The sequence below is a fragment of the Dunckerocampus dactyliophorus genome, chromosome 7 (genome assembly GCF_027744805.1).
Source record: "Dunckerocampus dactyliophorus isolate RoL2022-P2 chromosome 7, RoL_Ddac_1.1, whole genome shotgun sequence".
NCBI classification, from domain to species: Eukaryota; Metazoa; Chordata; class Actinopteri; order Syngnathiformes; family Syngnathidae; genus Dunckerocampus; species Dunckerocampus dactyliophorus.
Genome location: NC_072825.1, coordinates 6,907,326 through 6,917,816, shown reverse-complemented (window position 1 = coordinate 6,917,816; position 10,491 = coordinate 6,907,326).

Genomic DNA, 10,491 nt, shown 5'->3' with positions numbered 1-10,491 from the left:
TGTGTGCCTTCCAGACGATCAATAACATAGCTTCCAGCGTTTTACTGTGAATCAAGGACCCGATTAAAAACCCTGTTTGGGAAAATTTGGTTCAAGGTATGGAGCCAAAACAGGTCACACAAGAAGCAAGAAGCTAATCCTTTAGGGTGATGATATAAATTTCAGATGAGCAAACCATCACTTTTATCTGCTTTGTTTATTTTGTGTGGAGGGACAAGGTGAATGGTGCTGTCATTGATTTGTTTTAATGCAGCGTGTGCAGCATCTGTCACATGGACACGGCCTCTATTTGTGTCCGCCTCTTGACACAAAGTGGTTAAGGGATGTGTCACCTCCCTGCATTGTGCACTGGAATGACGGGATCCTGGACTGGGCTTTGTTTTGGAGGTCACACCCACACCCCTGTTTTTCTTGGATTTGTGCATCATTTCCAAATGAAAGTTCACATTTTCAACATGTGTGCTGCCATGAGACTTAAAGAGACTGGAGGTTGTAAGTAACTCAGGGCTAAGATAGCCACGGGCCTCGGTCCAGATGGTCAGGTACAGCCGGCTCCTGTTGATGCGAGGAGGAGGATTACATAAGTAGATTTACACAGGCGAAAACGGGGACGTGTTTCATTAGCGTCACTGGTGGCAGGTCTATATATGGAGCATGAGCCCACAGAAACAGACGTGCAGAGATGAAAATAGACTTTAATAGCCCGGTTTGGGGAGCTTTATTCCATCCCACTCTCTTGCCACAAGGATAGTGACAGACGGCGCACACTCTGCAGAGAGCAGCTCTGTTCGCCCAATCGCTGTACTCCCTCGGGCCCAGAGGGAAGGAGAGTGTGGGAAAAAGGAGGAGGGGTGGAACAATGGAAAGAAGAGCGAGCGACAAGAATGAGCTCGGAGCTGTGTTGTTTTGATAGGTCGTTTAGGAATTATATAACTAAATAGTTCAGCGGCTGCACCACTTGGGTATATACCACTTAGCACTCCAGTCATTTACCTTCATGTGATCATTATTATGCATGGCCGTATTTCACAAATGCAACAACCTAACTACGATTGGACTCATTCAAAGCTGCTGAAAGGTCGGAAATATCCCACTGGAGCTTACGCGCTCTAACCACATAACGTTGTAGTCAAACGTACTGTAAACACAAAACATGGCTGACGGCTGCAATAAACTAGCTTTATGAGCAGATAATGTGACTGTCAGCAGTCCTTGACAACAAAACAAAACATTTTTGTTTAGCCTTGGTAAGTTTTTGAAATGTTTTACTGAATGTAAAATGTTTCAGACTTTGGAGTGGCCTAGTCAAAGTGAGATGCTGTGGCATGACCTTAAAAAGGCGCTTCACGCTCGAAAACCCTCCAATGTGGCTGAATTACAACAATTCTGCAAAGATGAGGGGGCCAAAATTTGTCCACAGCCCTGTAAGAGACTCATTGCAAGTTATCACAAACGCCTGATTGCAGTTGTTGCTGCTAAGGGTGGTCCAACCAGTTATTAGGTTTAGGGGGCAATCACTTTTTCACACGGGGCCGTGTAGGTTTGGATATTAAATATATTATTGTATTGTTCCTCCGTGTAGTAGCAGCAGTCATTTCTGATATGAGAAAAAAAGTTTGTGTCCGGATCTATGTCTTTCTCCAATTCCAGTTGGAAAAAAAAAGATTTCCAATTGTAGATCTTCTTGTCCTGCAAACCTTTGTGTTGTGTTGTGCGCGTCATTAAATGTAGATAAATGGGTTGCTAAATACAGTGCTTCTTGTCCATCAGTCTCTTGCGACGGGCTGATGATGTTGTCAAATGATAATGAATGTAATCCTTCTCTCTGCATCGTTCTTGTTTGTGAGTTGTGTCCCTTTTCCTTGTTGTCTTGCTGATATGATCTTTCGTATTTTTCCAGGTCCTTGATGTCTTTGACAACAAGCACTCTGGCGTTCGGTCCTCCATTTAGCTTGACGTAGATTTTGCAGTTGGCACTCCAAGTGCCCTGAATCTTTCCCTGCTTCCTCAAGTCGCGTGCTTTCTTGGCGATGTCAGCGTGGCGTTTTGTCAGATGCTCATTCATTTATACGTTTGTTCCTTTGAGCTTCTTGCGGTTTTTAAATTTCCTGTTAGTGAACTTAACGATGATGGTGGTTGTGATATTGTTTCTGCCATACAGTGGGATGCAAGTATCGATGGTGCGGATGTCTACATCCACTTCCTTTGAATGTAGAAAGTTGGCAATTTGTTGCTGCGTTGAAGCGACACCCGTTTTACCCGGGATTTATTCGCAGCCCCGTTCATTCGTGCATTCTGATCCATTTCATCGACTGCGTTCTTCATTTGATGATGACGATGACAAACAGGAAGTGACGATTTTGGATCTGGATTTAAATTATGATCCCATCGTTTTTTCTCGACTTTTTGAGTTTCGCTCAAAACCCAAAAATCCCTTGCCTCACCCTTGGCTTCTTAGACCTATACAGCAAAATTTTTCTGAAAGCTGTTTTGATTTTGAGTTTTAAAACAATCAAAATGAACCAGTTGGTGAGTAAAAATTCTGTATCAGGCCTCAAATCATTCTAAAAAGACTTGATGGATTAGTAACAAGTATAAACATCAGTAAGTATGATGTCAGTGGTGAGGTTTTTGCCAATTTGTAGGAACATATTTCGAATTGAACAGATAAAAAACAAAAAGAAATGTAATAATAATATGATTAGTGGTGACAAAATAGTGCTATTTTACAGTGTTGTAAGTGCTATTTTGTATATAATTAAGATGTGAGGTTATATGCATTTATCAGGCCAATCTCATTCTAAATAGCAGATAAATGAAAAGGTCTCTGGAGGATACTCTCAACTGCACATTTACTTGTAATAGCTTTTTCGTCCAGAGGTGTCGTTGATTTGAAACCCAGTCACAGCCAATGTCGCTGCTGCTGCAGATGTGTTGGGCGGGGGGGGGTTGGCAAGGAAGGATGGACGAAGGGAGGGAGGTGCGTGGTAGAAACCCAATCCCCTCATATTGGGTGCACATTACCCCCTGAGAGTAACCAAGAAACAGGAGGCCCAGCTGTCCTTAACAATGGATCTGCCCCTCTCACCAGCCACTATTCAAAAGCTGAGGGGCTGGGGGGGGGGGGCTCATTCTGGCTCCTCAAGAGCTGCTTCCAGGGCGACTAGCCAGGACATGCTTACATTCAACACAGACATGTCTATCTGTGCTGAGGAAAAGCTGCTGTGCATGCCTGTGTGCATGTCTTCCAGGACCTTCAAAGCACATCTTTTTTTTCCCATCACTAATGCTAAGCTTCTGTTGGTAAAGCATGCATGCATGCATATTTAGTGTATACACAAGTGTAGTATCAGCATTACCATCAAGAACAGCTATGATTACTGTTTGGTGGGAGCCACAACTTGTTGCATGGACCCTAAACAACAAAGCAAAGCAATATTAAAAATAATAGACTTTGAAGACTGTGATTCCTGCTAAATTTAAGGGGTGGTACAAAATATCAATACCATCATGTATTGTACCAATACAGTAAGTGTAGGATTCTACTGTATGTTGTGAACACTATGACCACTGATGCTTTATTACGTTTTGCCCAGAGCCACCTCAACTTTACATGTATGACATGCAGTCTACCAAGGAATAATACATAATACATTTCTGGTACTAAAAATTACTGGTATGTGTTGTTTTTTTTGATCAAATAACTAATCAGAAAACATCACAACATATCATATTACATGGGACGAGTGTAGAAGGGTATTTTCATGGCCACGTAAAGATGTTTCCTCTCTTTACGCTACATAGATATCGTATGCCTTTCTTCCAATATGTCCATCCATCCATTTTCTATGCCACTTATCCTCATTGGGGTCGTGGGGGTATGCTGGAGCCTATCCCAGCTGACTTTGGGTGCGAGGCGGGGTACATCCTGGACTGGTCGCCAGCCAATCGCAGGTCTTCCAATATGTCTATCGCTATATTGAGATTGGTATATTGCGATATCTTATTGCTCACTGAGCTGATGTGCAAGAAAACTGTTTCTATATAAAATGTTTATGTAGCAATAGCAAATAAATGCCAGTAATTGAGGCGGCCATAAAAATGGTTATTTTTGACACTTACCAAGCCTGGATTATGCTGCAGCATCGAGGCGCTACCGTACGCTACGCCGCCTCGCTCCTCCTCCTCCAAAACCTGCCTGATTGATGCTGACGTTCTCCTCCCATTCCGGATCAACATTTGCAACAAAAGTGACTGTTGTAATTATTACATTAGATTCAGCTCACGACGAAGGACGCTAACAAGCTAAATGCGTAGACGCACAAGGTTTGCGCCCTAAGAATGCCTTCCACACTTTTTGAACATATTTTAAATAAAAAATGTATAGGTAGTCACCACTAGTGAAAGACAGTGAAAGATGACCGATAGATAGAGCAATCGGATTCACGGATTCACCGTGTAGCCTTTAGCTTAGTTGTTAGGCTAGCGCTAGAATCGCGCCACCTCCATTTCCCTCTGAAGCGGCTTGCTCTTATGCAGGTTGTTTTCTGAAAAAAAAGAAAGAATAATCCATTTTATTGACCAAAAATCCGCGAATGTGCGGTGACGCGAATGCTGAATTACAAATGTGCGGGGATCCACCGCATTGATGATGGCACAATCGCTGTATCGTGGTACTGTTGGTTTTTGCGATAATATCGTATTTCTTTCTTTCTTTTTTTTTAAATAATTTATTTAACAATTTATTAGTATTTCTGAATTTCCACTGCTTGGCGTGCCAGACGACTGCTATATAAAAATGTTTCCCCACTTTGGAAACAAAGATAATGTACTGCAGATGGTTTTCGTCTAATATATCAGCTATCGCACAAACACTGTATTGTGACACGATTGGTATAATACGATAATATTACATTGTGGCAAACTGTTAAGCTTGGGTTGTGCTTGACGCATGTACGTAACGCGCGAAAATGAGACGCGCAGAATCAGGCAACTTTTGCAGCATTTATAGTCATGTGCCCGCTCTTAGCCCGTATTTTTTTCCGCGTAGCTAGAAAATTTCCGGAAAATTTGGGCCGCGCGGACGCCGCACGGATAGGCGTGGTTGCAAAAGTGACGTAATTTGGGCGCGCGGAGCCGTCTGGTCCTCGCGGATGCGTCGAGCATAAACCAAGCTTTATTCTCATACCGGCTACGTGCTGGAAATCAAACCGCCTTTATGTCACTGGCATGTTTGACAAGAAGTCAAAGTGCTATGTGAGCAGTGCTTTAACAGGTGGATAAACGCAGACTAAAGTGAAATGGACACTGCATAATATTAATATGTTACTTGTAATCTTAGTTTGACTTTTTTATGCAACATTTCAGGTGTTTAATGTCTAGTTTTGTTGTTTTGATTTTCCAATGTTCAAAAAAATCAAAGAAATGGTAAAAGCAATTTGTTAAGATACCGTCCGAAGAATGAGCCGCTAACGTTAGCCTGCTTTTGATGTAGGTCGACTTCTTTGTCATTTGAGCTGGGGCTGAGTGTTGTCATAGGTCTTTTTGTCAGAGGCTTAGCCATTGTTTTGTTAAAGTACAACATTCAAAGCACGCCGAGGTGAACAAAAGCATCCACTAAAGCTAACTATTCAAAGCAAATCCTCCGAATACTACAGTTGAGAGAGAACAGCTAAAATGGCTTTAATGTTCGCTAACAGAGCTCAGTTTGAGTATTGTTATTTATTCCTTTGCTTTAGCTCGATGCTAATGGTTTGCTATAAATTAAGTTAATCAAGCATCTATTTTACTGCTTTTTGCGTCTTTAGATTGATTTTGCTGTTTCAGTCAAACTATTCCACAGTGAGAGCACTTGCTAACATTGGCTTCCTTTCAAAATAGGCAAATTATATCCCCCAAAAACTTAAACCTGCACAAAAAAATATGTGCTATCATAGAATTACCTTTTTTTAATGTAAACTAACATCCAAATGAGTGAGTGAGTATTCTAGTTTTTCTTGTAGTTTCACGATAATGTTTAGTTACAATCCAAAGTTTTGAACAAAAGCTAACGCCGCTAACAACCCAGCAAGAATGACCTTTAGCTGCTAACGCTACTTTGTTTATTTTTATTTTGGTTTGTTCAAATATCATATTTACAGCAAAATAACGAAGAGCTGCCTCATTAGCTAACAAAAAACCCAAAATGGCTACCCTGCTATCGTGACACAAACGCTGCTAATGCCACTTTTCTTTTTAAAGTAGCTTCAAATATTCCCTTGTTGTGAACATGGGAGTGTTTTTCTTGTGGTAATGTCGCATTGTTATTAAAATGCAACAGTAACCAGTTTTCACTTGATAGCTACTAGTTACACTAGTATCAAACATTTATCCTTGTTAAACTTTAAATTAGACGTTAGCCTTAGCTGTCTTTCAACATAAGATAACACCCAAATGATAGCTTGTTCAGAACACACCCGTAATAACCAAAAGCTATGACATAAGTTACTTTCATACTACTTAAAGATGCCTATTGTACGCATTCTATCAACGTCCGACGTAACACGTGCACTAGTTATGTTTGTTGTCAGCTAATGATAGCGAAGTTTTGCTGTTAACGTTAGCTATGATTGATTGTATAGCCTGTCTAGTGACCCGTCATCTTACTCAGTCTGAACGACAATTTTTATGCAGTTTAACTAGTAATTATGAAAAATATTGACATCTTTTGTTCAATTTAGTCTTTTAAACCGCTATTTGTAGCGTTTGCTAGCCAGGCGAGTGGTGTTCTTGTAATTTTGAGAGGGAAAAATTATAATTTGTGCTAGTGACATAAAGCAGCTTTAAGCTAGTACCAAATGCACTCCAGAAAACTATGACAATTAGCTGCTAACATTACTGTGCTTGTTTTTCATTTTTGGTCATTCACAGTGTTTCGTAGCTTTATGGAATAACGTTGAACTAAAAACAACCAGCTTCCTGAACGTTACTTCAACGTGTTGTGAACATGGGAATGTTTTTCTTGCCGTTTGAATGACATTGTTATACTTGAATATTGACTACTTCAACCAGTACCAAATAGTTCTTTTATCTTTGTTAAACTTTAAATTAGCTGCTAACCTTAGTTTTCTTTCAACATAAGATAACAAAGCTTGTTTAAAACACGCGGGATAACCACAACCTACGAACGAAGGTAACGGCCGCTGTGAATGTGGATATTCAATTTAGAATACTATCACAAAAACTGTGACAGTTAGTGTCCCTTAAACATAACACTGCTATGAACTTTTTAAAATTGTCCCATGCTGAGGGTTTCGTTTTTTGCTGTCTAGCTACAAATATGATGCCCAACCAATTACCTCGCCCCAGGAGGCACGTCAACCATGTTGTGGCAAACACTGTTATTTATTTGCAAATACTTGTTGATTGGCATCTGCTTTTCCATATTCATAAATAGTTTTTTCCCCCCGCTGTCATAATCAACGCCTTCAGCTGTCAGTCTTTATTTCGCCCTGTTTGTTGATGATGCTGCAATGAGCGTGCGTGCGTGTTTGGATGGAGATAGAGAGACAAAGAGAGGAAAACGTTGTTGTGTGATGATGTTTTTGTGTAGGTGAGCGTCCCCCAGGTATCCCTCGCCCCACACCCGCCAGCGAGGTCTTTATTCCGTGCAGCACAAACCGGCAAAAGTCTACAGGGGGAAAGCAGGAGCAGCAGTCTGTCAGTTGTGAGGCTTACGTTGAAGGCTTCCCCTCCCCCAAACACAACAATGATTCTCTCACACACACACACACACGCACACGCACACGCATGCAGGCTACACTTATGCTTGAAGGCATATGACACACAAACACACACACACACGCACACACACAGGGGCGGCCTTTTTCTCCTTCACACACTCAATTGTCCTCTATGCCCTCCCTCTGTTTATTCATGGCGACCCCGGTGCTGATACCATCTAATTCTATCTCAATTACATCAGCCAACTCCCTGTCCTCCTCACTAACCTTCCTCCTTTTCTGCCTCCCTCCATCTGCACTGTGCCCTGTATCGTCATAATACTACTACTACTACTACTACTAATAATGACGATGATGCATGAACACATATACATTTTGTAAAACAAACAGGATGATTACAACCTGATTCAACAAACACAAACAATGTGGATTTACCACAGCACCAGAGCGAAATTGTCCTGTTTCGTTTAGTTGCATCAGCGCGTCCAAATAATAAGGTGTTGGGCACCCGTTCCAAACTTGCAAATTGTGACGCAACGGCAGGAAAAAAAAAAAAAAAAAAAGATGCCCGCGAGATATGATTTAGTGCCTTCGCTGCGTCTGCTCTAATTACACGCTCCCTCCTTTTCCCAGAGTCAGAGAGCATCTCCCCCCCCCCCCCCCCCCCCCCCCCCAAAAAAAAAAAAAACCCTCACCATACCTATCCTTCCCCCTGGCAGGTGAACCATAAAGTGAAGAATTGGGGTCCTGCTGAGTCGTTAATCATTCATACAGGTTTGATTTGTCTGGGCAGCTTTTTAGCATCGCTGTTTAGTCAGATGCTTAGATTCCTTTGTGGTGTTTCATCACTATTTGCACCAAAAAAAAAAAAAAAGCGTGACATGATCTAGTTTAATCACACCCCCGCTGGCTTTTATCATAATTCCCCATCTCTGTTCCATCTTCTTGGGTCAAGTGCTTCTCTTGTGGGTTTTTTTTTGTATTTTTTTTTTTTGTATTTGACTTAATCACACCCGAGGATTGTCTCTACTGATGTGATGTGATGTGACTGAATAACACTGTTTTAATGACTTTATACACTTTGGGGGGCTGCCGCATGGCTTCCTGCTTCACAAATTCTAACGTCTACGCTGTGAAGAACATTTTGTTATGCACCGGCACTTCTAAGGTCAAACGGAATACGGTGATGCATTGCTCTTTGAAATTAATTTGTTCCAAAAGGTCTGGTTGGAAAACTGAAACGTATGAAAACCAAAGCGATTTTTCCCATCGGCATTAATGTAAATCCAATTAAAACATTCCTGACACAATTATTAACAAAAAAAAAAATCATTTTTATAGATTCTGCCTAATGAATAAGCCTTACAGGATACAATAATAGTGTGTAAACTAAGTATCGCAAGATTTGGTGTTGGGTGTGTGATCCAAGATGGTTTCCAAGATGGAAACATCAAGCAATTTCTATGGAAACAAAGGTGGTCAGGAAGTTGGACGGTGGCGAGAAAATGACTAATGTAGTGCATGCTTATGGAGTGAATCGCTCAACCATTGGAACAATTTACAAAGGCAAGGTTCGAATTATGGAACATGTGAAGACTTCTGTACCAATGGCATCCACTATCATTACAAAGAGGAGTCTAACAACGACGAAGATTTGTCCTTTCTTCAATAATTCCTCCTCCTGCTCCACCACTACCACCAACGACGTATGCTTGACCGCTCCTCTTCAAAGGTAAATAACATTTATCACATTACGTATGATTATGTCAATTAAATTTTTTTTTTCATTAATTATCCTGGTTTAATGTTACTACTGCATCCAAACTCATATTTACATATATACACATATACTGTATATGTATACACGTACATGTAGTACCTATATAATTGGTAATATTACCTTTTCCCCTACTTAAGAACAATTCGACTTAAGAACGGTCATCTGGAACCAATTGGGTTTGTTAGTTGGGGACTTAGTGTAGTTCATTTTTTTTTTATGTTTTATTTTGGAAAGTAGCCGGATTCTCTCTGTTACATCCGTCTCACTTGACACATGTCCACTGTGCGTGTGCTAACTTTATCTCTCGCCGCACAGATAGACTACTACTGTATTTTTACCATTTTTCTTTCACCTCATATTTGGTCTCAAATGCTCATACTATGTGGGAATGCATAAAGGTAAGTTTTGATGACTTGTTGAGTGCTAATGTGCACATTTGTCTCAAGTTAATTCATGCTAGCGCACTGCCTTTCACCGCACACGTCAAACAGCGATGTAATCATCTCTCTGGAAAAACTTGGCTGGAACTTGAACTGGTGGATGCTGGGTTGGCATTCATTTAGTGCTTTTAATTTGATGTTATTCATGTGTTAGTTTTACACAATACATCATAAATAAGATAAATTAGGTCGCTATAATGTATGAACCCCCGCCCCCCCAACACACAAGCACAAGCCAGTCTGTGGGTCAAAAAAGGTTGGGGACCACTGCTGTACAGTACATATTATTCACTTCCTGCATTCCATGTCATATTTTTCATATAATAATCAGTGTAATAATAAATAAATAACGAAAAATAACAACAAGCATGAAAGAACAATAAGTGTAATAATCAAGATGCTGCTGCCTTATATTCAGCAAACATCAACTGCTTGTATTGTTCTTTGAATTTGCTGATCTGGGTACATTGTTTGAGTTGTCCATCCACATCTATATTAATACCACAACATTCAATGTGCCAAAGGGTAAAACACAACAGTTTGTTATGCA